Source organism: Aphelocoma coerulescens, assembly GCF_041296385.1.
Source record: "Aphelocoma coerulescens isolate FSJ_1873_10779 chromosome Z unlocalized genomic scaffold, UR_Acoe_1.0 ChrZ, whole genome shotgun sequence".
In the NCBI taxonomy this organism is placed as follows: domain Eukaryota; kingdom Metazoa; phylum Chordata; class Aves; order Passeriformes; family Corvidae; genus Aphelocoma; species Aphelocoma coerulescens.
Genome location: NW_027184085.1, coordinates 24,674,792 through 24,685,148, shown reverse-complemented (window position 1 = coordinate 24,685,148; position 10,357 = coordinate 24,674,792). Strand labels below are relative to the sequence as shown.

Below are 10,357 nucleotides of genomic sequence, written 5' to 3'. Positions count from 1 at the left end.
TGCCTGACTAGGAAACAAGCATATGGCACCAGGAAAGGCAAGAAACTGCCCAAAGCTCATGAGAAAGGATGTTAAACTCACTGTTGAGGCAATCCATTATCATGAACAAACTCAGACATCTGAAAGAGGAATGAGTATATCCTGGCTTTGTTGAAGATAGCAGACAGATGATTGGAGACATGTTTTTTTCTCCCTAATTATTATAGAGTTAGACAATAATGCTTAGTGAAACAGACATGCATTTATATTACCTAGCCTCACAAATGTAGAACAATCTCCACCCTTCCCTCTTTAAATACATTCCTTTCCCTTTTTTTTATTATTTATGGTACAATTACATATTTTTATAGATAAACACATTCCTAAGGAACTCACTACAATGGCATTTTTCCTTTTTTTTCTGCATATATTCCTCTCTGCACAATTGCTGTTTTGCTCCACCTTTGCACAGTGCAATCATGTGCCTTAACTGTTAAAAACATACATTTCTCTTAGCTGCCCTCCTATTTTAGCAGTATTTGTCCATAAAGTTAAAAGGAGCTGCAGAGAGAGAAGCCTGCCAATTGCACAGCCAAAATATACTCAGTCACACCCTGGTAATGGACGGATTCTGGAAGGATTGCACAGATTCCACCCTGATAGGTTTTGGTACCACACGCCCTATCTGATCTACTTATTTCAGTGAATCCCACAGCCATGAAAAGATAGGTCTGACCTGTTAATGCCTGCAGGCATAGTTACCCACTCTACCCTGATCTGAACCAACAGATTAACCCAAAGTTTCTGAAGTACACTTTTTCAACATTATTTATTTAAGACTAAAACCCAGCTCCTGTGAAGTCAGAGGGAGTTGCCAGTGAATGTCAACACCTCTGCTATTTTATTCTTTGGCTTACCAAGCAGGAACTGCCAATCATACCTTATTACACAGTCATTTTATTCGGCATCCAATCATGCTTTCATGAAGTAGAGGCAAGTTACCATTTGCCTTTGCCGGCTACCTTCAGAATTGGGCGCCTTCAGCAAACCACCACATTCTCTACATGTTTCTTTTCTTGGAAAACACAACTCTAAACTTCAAACTATTCTGCCGTATGAACTGAAAAAACCCCTAAACATTATACCACCATGTATATATAGTATCAAACTTCTATCTGCAGGCCTATTTCCTGACATTTTTCCCCCTTTCAGGACCTAAGTGTTTTCCTATTTCTTACTGAATAACAAGGCCTGTAAAATAGACTTTGGAAGATTCAAAGTTAGATAGTTTTGCAGAACTAGAACAAAGAGTCAAGGAGATGTAAAACAATATAAAGAACTGAATCTCCTTTTTCATCAGAAAATCAACTCAAGCTTATAAAAATGTGTAATTATGACTTCAGATTCATTGTCTAGAGGTGTTTATTTCTGACTGAGGCATCTTCTTGTGTGATTATTCTTAAAAACAGCAAATCTACATATAACAAAACATATGCCTAATAATATTAGGCAATCTTCTTAAAATAATGACATAGCAATTCTTGGCAGAACTGAAAGCAGCAGACAGATATGGCTTAAACTGTCTTCCTCTCTTTGTTTTCTTTTCTCCAGTTCCAGCTACAGCCAAGGCAAAAAGCCATCTCCAAGCTTCTTTTAACATTCAATAGCCCTTGGGGAGGGAAAGCAGAAAAAGGGCAGTACACATGCGCTACTTAAGGAACACAAAATGGGAGTAACACAAGACTCCTCCACCCAGGGGATTGCTTTAAAGCCATTTTGCACTGTCAGCATCAGTCACAGCAGCTCTAAGCACCATGTGCCATTTGACTGCACATTCCCCCTATTTACACTGTTGACTTGAACAAAGCTGGCTTTCTAAGCCCTCTTCAGCTGACCAAACAAAGTGTTGAAATTAATAATAAAAGGCATTATAGATTAGTACAGTCTATTTTTGATACCACTCATTCATAGCAGTAATATGAGAACATTTACACAAAGCACCCAGGTCATACAAATACTAAGGACCAAAAGAAGCAGGAGCTAAATAACATGATCTGACCACTTCTGACAAATTAAACTGCAAACAAAATACACAGGCCTTAGAGCTCATTGAACAAAAGAGATTACTTATGGATTGCCAAAAAAAAGCAACATCTGTTACTGGGGTCTATACAAAGAAAATATTACTGTTTAACTGCAATCAAAACCATTCTGCAGCTCTTAAAATCCGCTGTTCAATTTAAATGTATTGTTTGGGGGTTTTTTGAAACTTAATATTTTGTAAGGTTTTCTTTATCACTTAAAAAAATGCTTTTCTCCAAAATATTTCCCAGTTAATCTTGAAATTCTTTTCAACAGGTCTAAGTACTCTGAACAATACTGCTTGCAAAAGATTTTTAGTTATATTGTGGTAGCTCTTTGGATTGTGAATCAGTGTTTAGATATATTTTCTTTGAGACTTTCCATAGTCACATCTTTCAGATCTCAACTCTCAGGCTCTACACTGTACTTTTAAAATGTTATCATAATAAATATTCACAGTAAAGATAAGGGACTTGGGGAGGTGTGCGTATCAATAATTACATGGATTATATATTAAAGGATCAATTATTCATTTTGTGAATACACAGAAAGTTTAGAATATTTCAAATTTAAATTCTTTCTTATAAACAAACTACTTTAAATATAAACTCCATAAATTCCATCAATTTTACTTTGCACTTATCCATTAAGTGCTTAATTAAGGTTAATTTTGAGACCTGAGGGATGACTATGATGACTGAAATATATCAGATTATTTTCTCTATTATGGAAAAATCATAAAATATTAGCTGGAAAGGGTCTTTCAAGGTCTCTAGTCCAATCTCTTGTTCGAAGGAGGGTTATTTTTGCTTAAATCAGGTTGCCTATGGCTTTTTCGAAAATCTCCAGACAAATTTTGAAAAATCTTCAAGAATTGAGAATATTAACTTCCCTCAACCCACTGATGATCTTCCTTATACCACACAGGATGCCATTCACCATCATTGCTGTGAGGTCACACGCTCCTGCTCAGGTTCAACCTGCTGTTCACGAAGAGGCCCAGTCCTTTTCTGCAAAGCTGGTCTTGTGACAGTCAGTGCCCAGCTTGCACTGGTGCATGGGGGTTTTCTGCCTGAAGTGCAGGACTTGCTGAACTTGTTTCTGCTTGTTCCATGGTTGCAAGGTTCCATGGGTTTGTATATCTCCAGCTCATTTAAGTTATTCTGATTTGATCCTTCTCTGAGCTTTATTACAACAGTGTACAACAGAACAGAATAGAATAGCCTAGTTCTGTTGAAAGGGACCTACAATGATCATCCAGTCCAACTGCCTGACTGAGACCAACCAGAAGTCAAAGCATGTTATTAAGGGCTCTGTTCAAATGCCTCTTAAACACTGTGACAGGCTTAGGGCATTGACCACTTCTCCAGGAAGCCCGTTCCAGTGTTTGATTGCCCTCTCAGCAAAGAAATGCTTCCTAATGTCCAGTTTGACCCTTCCCTGGCACAGCTTTGCACCATTCCCACGGATTCCATCACTGGAACCTAGGGAGAAAAAATGGGGATCTCCTCTCACTTCCCCTTCTCAGGAAGCTGTAGAGAGCAATGAGATCACCCCACAGCCTCCTTTTCTCCAAACTAGAGAAGCCCATAGTCCTTAGTGGCTTCTCATAGAACTTGTCTCTCAGAACTCTCACCGGCTTTGTTGCCCTCCTCAGTGCACATTCAAGGACTGTCACATCCTTCTTCTCTGATTCTATGATTTTTAAATCACAAGGCCCAGAACTGCACTCTACTCTCCAGAAGAGGCTGTACCAATGTTGAATACAGTGATAATCACCTCTCTTGCACTGGCAGTGCAGTGTTTGATGCATCCTGGGATTCTGTTTGCCTGCTGGGCTGTTAGGGCTCACTGCTGACTCACACTGAGCTGCTGCCGACCAGCTGCTGCTGACCAGCGCACCACATCCCTCTCTGCAGGGCTGCTCTCCTGCCACTCCTCTTCCAATTTATACTTGTATCCAGTCTTATCCTGTCCCAGGTACAGAACCCAGCATTCGTACTTGCGTTTCATGCCATTGATGATTGCCTAATGCTCCATTTAGATCCCCCTACAAAGCCTCTCATCGCTCAAGAGAGTCAAAAGCACCTCCCAGTTTAGTATCACAACAAACTTACTAATGATGCATTCATCTCCTGCATCCAGATCACTGATAAAAAGATCAAACAGAACTGGCAGAACCTGGAAGGCTTAGCAGGAGATTCTGCTAGTAAAGACTGAAAGAAGTGAAGCATTAGGTACCTCAGCATCTTTCATGCCCTTCATTAGTAGATCACCTACCTGATTCACCATCAAGTCTGTGATTTCCCTGGTCTTATTTTTGCTGCCAATATACCTGCAGAAGCCCTTCTTGTTGCAATTCACATGCCTTATATGTTTCAATACCAGCCAAACTTTGGCATTGCTAATTTCATCCTTGCATCCCCATATGGTGTTTCTATTCTTGGCAGTATATCCCATCTTCTGCTTTCCATACATTCCTTTCTTGTGTCTGAGCTTAATCAGATGATGTCTCTTTGACCACACTGGTTTCCTGTGGTGCCTGCTGTATGTCTTGAATATTGGGGTGATGTCAGTGACCAATAAAGATTGAGTCAAAGCAGGTTGAGTCTACAGGAATGGACAACTTCTTAAAAAAAATTGTTCCACTTTGGACATCAGGAGTATTCTAATATTTTGGCTTAGAATTATTTTTTCCTGATGAAACCACTTGATGTCCCTCATATCTGAATTACACATTAAGGTTGAGACATGCTATCCCTCTCTGTCAGGGCTGTAGATTATTAATAAATCCATATGTGACAGTTTTGTTATTTTGTTACTTGTTACTGTAATGAAAGGGTTGACAGGAACACTGGATCTTGAACTTGAATGTCAGGCCTTTTTCTCTACACCATGGTTTTCTTTTGCCTTCATCAATCTTGTTATCAAATTAAGCATGTATACCTACTCTGTTCATCACAGACTCAAAATTGGAAAAGGAGATCCAAATCCAGTGAGAATTCTAAAAATCAGGAGTTGATGTTGAACCTGAATTCAAAGATGCCTGACTGGAGGGATAGAGGGAGAATATACATGAAAAAGTAATCTAAGCACAGAATTCTGTGTCTCCTGAATCTTAAAAGTATAGGGATTTAGAACAACTATAAAAGAAAGAGCTGAAAAAGCTGAGACAGGAAATGATTCAAGAAGGAATAAGAATTTCAGTAGAGCCAAAGCTGAATCAAGGAAGAAGCCTAGCAGTGCTGTAGGGATTGGGAAAGGTCAGTGACACAGAAGCAAACTGTAAAGGAGGATAGAAGGTTTAGAAATCAGGTCAGACTTAAGGATGGCTTCAAGATTTTTGGTCTTCACTTTAGCAGGGGGGGTCCCGAGTGCAGGGGAGCCGGCCAGAGTAATGACACGAACACTGAGACGCTTTGAGCATCGTTCTCTGCTTTATTGTTCTCTGCTTATTTATTCACTAACTTATATCTACTTTGCAAAGGTTCACACCCTATTCCCACAAGACGGCCTCTAAGCAGCAGGGGAGCCGACCAGTGTATAACTTTGCCAAGGATTTTCAAGGCTGCCTGCAGCCAGGTGTCTTCCAGGCTTGCCTGCAGCCAGAGGCCAGTTCAGGGGTTCTTTCTCAGCAACCCTGGGTTGGCCAGACTTTCCTGGGGTATCACATGCCCCTGTTCCACAAGGAATCCCTCTACACTTCACTACTGCAGAAGACAATTAAGCAAATTATTGCAATAGTTGGAGTCCTCTTACAAAGTTTAAAAAACCAAAACGTATTTCATAGCTGCCAAACCAGCATCCCTGCAGGCTTTTGCTCCTTTTCAGTAAGAGTTAATGGAAGGAGGGATGCACTAATGGTATTCTGGTACTGACACCTGTCAAGGCTGGCCTCAAAGCACTTGCTTTAAAACAACCTGTAATGTATTTGGAAATACATATATAGATGATTTATTTGTTTGAAGAGATATTGAAGAGTGAAAAGAAAAAATAAACCAAATTAAAGAAACTGTAAGAGATTGACATTGACAGTTCTTGTACAGATAATAATCATGTAAAAAGACATGGAACAAAGGATTATAGCAAATGCAGAATGTCGTGTAAACAAGGCTCAATGTGCTCAACAGAAATGGTAATGGTAAATGAAAGAAAGTTCCAAGTGCCATTTTTGAAAAAGAAGTGATGTTCCAGGATGAAAATAGTAAAAACCTTAGACAAAGAAAAGGTGTAGAGGAGAGAACAGCTCGGTTACCTGATTTTCGGAGTTGTTCGGAAATTAATGAAGGCAAAAGCAAGGTGGGCATGATTCAGTGGAATCCCTTTTCCACTCAATAGGAGTTCAGTTCACCTTACATGAAAATGCCATGCAAGACTGTAAAAATAGAGACTTTGCAGCTGGCTTTTATGAAAAGCTGTTGTCCTAATGAGAAAATGTGAAAGGCTGAAGAATAGATGTAAAAGAACAATAATTTCATAGACCTGTAAATCTAACAGACCACAGTCCTAGAGAAGAAATAAACAACTCTTAGATCAAAGGCTTCATAGATCACCTTCACTGGAGGAATAAGTAGAAATTTATTAGTCGGTTTTTCTTTTTCCTTTTTTTTTTGTTTTTTTTGAAGCCAGCTCAGAATAAGTATACAGTTTAATGTCAACTTAAATTACATCTACGGTTTTCTGACAGATTCATTTGCTTTTTCAGGTTTCTGTCTAACACACTGACAGTTTCTAATCAATAGGAGACAATTCCCTTTGAGAGTTATTAAAATATACCTTGCATTTAAATGCAATAAAAAGCATGACTGAACATGCCTCTGTTCCTCATAACACATAAATACCACATCTGGCCCATAAAAAACATGCATTATACAAAGGTTGTATGAATGCCAGATACGTATTATTACATGGAACTGTTTTATCCATCTAGCCTAATTTCCAGATGTTTTATTACTTGTAGACAAGAGTATTGTCAAAACTGTTGCTGGAAGTCCATTTATTTCAAGAGGGCAAGGGACAGGAATAGCAAGTTAAGCTACAGGAAATGTTTGTGATATAGTTAATGGCAAATCATGTGACTGAATCATCAGTGCTATCGTGTTTAAAGAGATGCACTTAAGAATTCAATTTCAGACCAAGATTTCACTTGACTCCATTTAAAATATGCACTTACTTATTCTTCCAGCAGTAAATGGCACATAATTGTAGGTAATATTTACAAAAAACAGAGCAAGCAACTAATGAAAATGAAATGGAAACCATTAGTACAAAAATTGCTGGTAACTGTAACCATATCCAAAAACATATCAAGCAGTTAGCTAAAAATTCTGAAGACATTGAAAACTAATATCTTTTAATTCCTCCAACTTGGAATTGGGCTGTGGGATTCTTCTTGGGTTTTGGGGTTTTTTGTTGTTTGTTTGTTTTTTTTTAAATCTGTAAGGAACAGAAATATATTTTCAAATATTATTTGAAATTAGAGTGAGAGTTCTCAAAGAACCATATAGCTTCTGAAAAGCTTGTTTGAGTCCCTCACAAAAGCCAGGTTTCTAGTGCAATAGTAAAAGTATGAGGTAGAGGAGGGGATGAAAATGCATGTAGGTGAGCACATAAAGGAAAGGAAAAGCAGCAGACACTATGTCATAAAAACGGTGTTTCACCAAGATGTCTGAAGAGACAGGACACAGAAGAGTTTAAGCACAGTGAAGTAGAAATGAAGAATTGTAAGAATACCACTAAAAAGAGGTACTAACAGGGTTTGGGCAGTAACCACTAGTTTTCCTTGCAATGAAAGTACATTTTATTAAATGCAGGGTTTGGTTTAATGAAATACAAGATATAAAAAGATGTGAAGGTTACCAAGTGAAAACACACAGTTTTTGAATAATTGGTGTATCAGTGTGACATTTCTGATTTTATCCCTGAAAACAAACAAAAAAGCAACAATCTTAGAATTACTATAGTAAATATACTTCATAGTCCTATTCAAAATGGCATCATAACATGATCTCATAACTTATTTTTATAATATAATAATATTTCTAAAAAGTAACATTAACCCCAGGCTCTTCTCTGTCCTGTAATATTTCCTATACTGGCACTGAAAACCTAAAAGTTCCTCTGCTCAATTCATTGAGTCCTGTTTCAAATTACACACTATTTCTCACACCATGCCTTCTTTTTCAGTAAGTCCCAAGCAGAAGCACAGCCATTAAAAAAAAACCCCAGACATTTCAGGTGAAGGGAGGCATTCCTAACAGGGTCTCAGAGAAACCTAGAGACTACAGACTAGGGTTGACTTCATGGTTAAATGATTAATTTGTTTACCTCTCTTCAAATTTGCTAAACACCAACACTTAAAACAGGTTTACACTATATTCACTAAAAACCTAGAAAACATTTCCAAGTTTTTTGAGATACATAATGGCTGGGAGGGTAATTAATTTCAGTCCTATGAATACCCTAACCCCATAATTTGTATTTACCTAAAATCCAACATAGACTACAAAAATGTCCCAAAGTTTTAGACAGGACTCAAAACATCAGAAAACATTCATCATTCTGTCCATGAAAAATATGATGACTGATCCACCATCACTGATAATTCCTCAGAAGTTGAGCTAAGATGATGATCAGTAACTTACCCTGCTTCTCAAGTTAAGACCTGTCCTGCTGCAGCAATCAGTTCTCTTCTCTAAAGACAGCCCCAATGACTGTCTTATTGATTAGCATTTCAGCAGGCCCCCTAAACCAGTCAGAAAACTTGGGGCTTAATGTACTGCCAACTACAAGACAAGGACATTTAGAGCTACAGATTGAGTAGCACAGCACAGAAGATTAACCTTGGTAAACACAAAGTTGGCTATTGACTTGCCTTCCTGTGAATAGCCAGCTGAATGGCTTTTCAGTGTGGCTTGTGACCAATGCCAGAAGACTTCTTACATCCCATATCTAAAGGTTTGTGTATAATGATTGAGATAGCTGTGACAAGACTAAGGTGGTAATTAATATTTCTCACAGTATGTATCAGCCTTATTGCCAGTGCATTTCTCTTAGAAACTCTTTGTTCTTTTATTGTAAACAGAAAGCAATCTGGACCAAGAGCATATCTGATTCTGCTTGTACAACAGATTACTCGAGGAGGACAGAGTACACAGAAATATTCTGTGTACAAACACCACCAGGAAGAGAGAGACAATGCCCTCGTGCAATGCTGGAAGGAAAACAGCCTGTACATTCCCCACAGTGTTTCTCGGTTGGAAACATAAATTAATTTTTCCTTTTTCGATCCCAAAAAGAAGTCCTGGTTAAATCAATCTTGAGACTCTGCATGACTCCTGCTATTGAAAATAAAAACTACTCAGACTCTCTGCACTGCTAAATATCCTGACACCTCTAGGGATCAAATCTGTCGCTTAGAATGTGTCTATAATGTATCCAACAGAATAAAATAAAAATTGACTGATTACAGCAGTATAAACACATAGCAAAAAAAAAAGAATTCAAAACAAGCAGCTTGTTACACATATCACAAGACTTACATGTTTATGCTCAAATTACTTTTTTTCAAAGCTAAGAACAAAAAGATAATAAATACTACTAGTAGTGCTTATGTTAGGAGGTCTACAAACACTTAGCAAAGGAGACACATCTCTCTAAATGTAACATGCTAGCCAAAACCATGCTAACCAAGTCAGAGACAGAACAATCACAAGCTAAATCAGAACAGATGCAAATTATATGGCAGGTAGAACTGGCCTCATCCTCAACCTTTAGAATAATGCATTCACCTGTGTCCCACTATCAGTTTTTATTGAAAGCATCTGCAAGCTCTCACTGCAACACTCTATTGTCCAAGAGAAAGACAAGTGTTGTTAAAAACAAAACAGTATCCTCAAAGTTTTCCTCTCTGGAGATTTTTTTATATACTGTTACTATATTATTGTCTAAAACATAGGGTATTCCTTTTGCAGTTCTCCTGAAGTCCAAGGAAAAAAAACTATATACATTCATCCTTGATTTTCTGGTCTAGAAAATGCATCTGCCTTGTAGGTACTCTGGGTCCTGTTTGCATACATGCTGTAATCCTAACACATGTTCTTGTTTCATTTTATAAGGATCAGTGGAAGAGTTTGTATGCACTGGCTTCTTTACAGCTCCATAAAGCAGGACTCTTCTGTAATCAAAGTTCGTGTTAAAATGAAATGAGCCTAAGGAGGATAATTTATATCTCCTTCCTCCATATTTCCCCATCCATACCATCCTATATCAAGAAGACTGTACTTGACACTGCAAA

The 10,357-nt window shown here is 38.1% G+C and overlaps 1 long non-coding RNA gene across 1 annotated transcript; it reads right to left on the bottom strand.

Moving 5' to 3' along the window:
• Positions 1 to 7,903: 7,903 nt before the first annotated feature.
• Positions 7,904 to 9,777, bottom strand: LOC138103780 (uncharacterized). Its single transcript, XR_011147849.1, has 3 exons — positions 9,603 to 9,777; positions 8,706 to 8,806; positions 7,904 to 7,982 (listed from the first exon to the last, which is right to left on the bottom strand). It is a non-coding gene; the product is annotated as an uncharacterized lncRNA (long non-coding RNA).
• Positions 9,778 to 10,357: the final 580 nt, after the last annotated feature.